Source organism: Condylostylus longicornis, unplaced genomic scaffold (genome assembly GCF_029603195.1).
Source record: "Condylostylus longicornis isolate FDR11 unplaced genomic scaffold, ASM2960319v2 ptg000064l, whole genome shotgun sequence".
NCBI lineage: Eukaryota > Metazoa > Arthropoda > Insecta > Diptera > Dolichopodidae > Condylostylus > Condylostylus longicornis.
In genome coordinates this window covers 1,309,643-1,310,213 of record NW_026578032.1, presented here as the reverse complement: position 1 = coordinate 1,310,213, position 571 = coordinate 1,309,643, and the positions used below count along the sequence as shown (strand labels likewise).

The 571-nt window shown below is 28.7% G+C and overlaps 1 non-coding gene across 1 annotated transcript; it reads right to left on the bottom strand.

Moving 5' to 3' along the window:
- Positions 1 to 270: 270 nt before the first annotated feature.
- LOC129612289 (small nucleolar RNA U3) lies at positions 271 to 368 on the bottom strand. Its single transcript, XR_008697219.1, has one exon. It is a non-coding gene; the product is annotated as a small nucleolar RNA U3 (small nucleolar RNA).
- Between the last annotated feature and the right edge of the window lie 203 nt (positions 369 to 571).

Genomic DNA, 571 nt, shown 5'->3' with positions numbered 1-571 from the left:
ATTTTGATAAAAGTTGGATATCATGAAAGGAGAAAATTAAAACATTTAATGCATAAATCAATTCGGTATGTTCAGTTTCTTGAATCACAAGGAATAATCTGCTCTTAAAGATGTCAGAACCGGTGTACCGCAAAGAAGTATACTAGGACTAATATTAACACTTATACTGCTGTAACCACCGAAAAATGTTAAATACTTTAATTAATTTGCTGGACACAACAGTACAATAATTGAAACAGAATGACAAGTAAATGAAATCGGATCATTTGAACTTTAATAACAGAAAAATTAGCAGTTTGGTTTAAGCTCAAATTAATCGGAAAGTATTGAACATTTACTACAGATATGAACCTGTGAAGTGTAGTCTTTGAACTTCTGTAATACAAAAATTAGCAGTTCGGTTTACATATACTACCGATATGATCCTGTGTAATGTTTAGTCTAGAATCAATGGTTTCCAAATTAAAGGTTTGACCAACGTTATTCTATTAAAAATTGTTTGATTAGTGTTCTCTTTAAAAATAGTGTAGATTTCAAATTAATTTCTTTTTTTTTTTTTCAAATTTTCCTC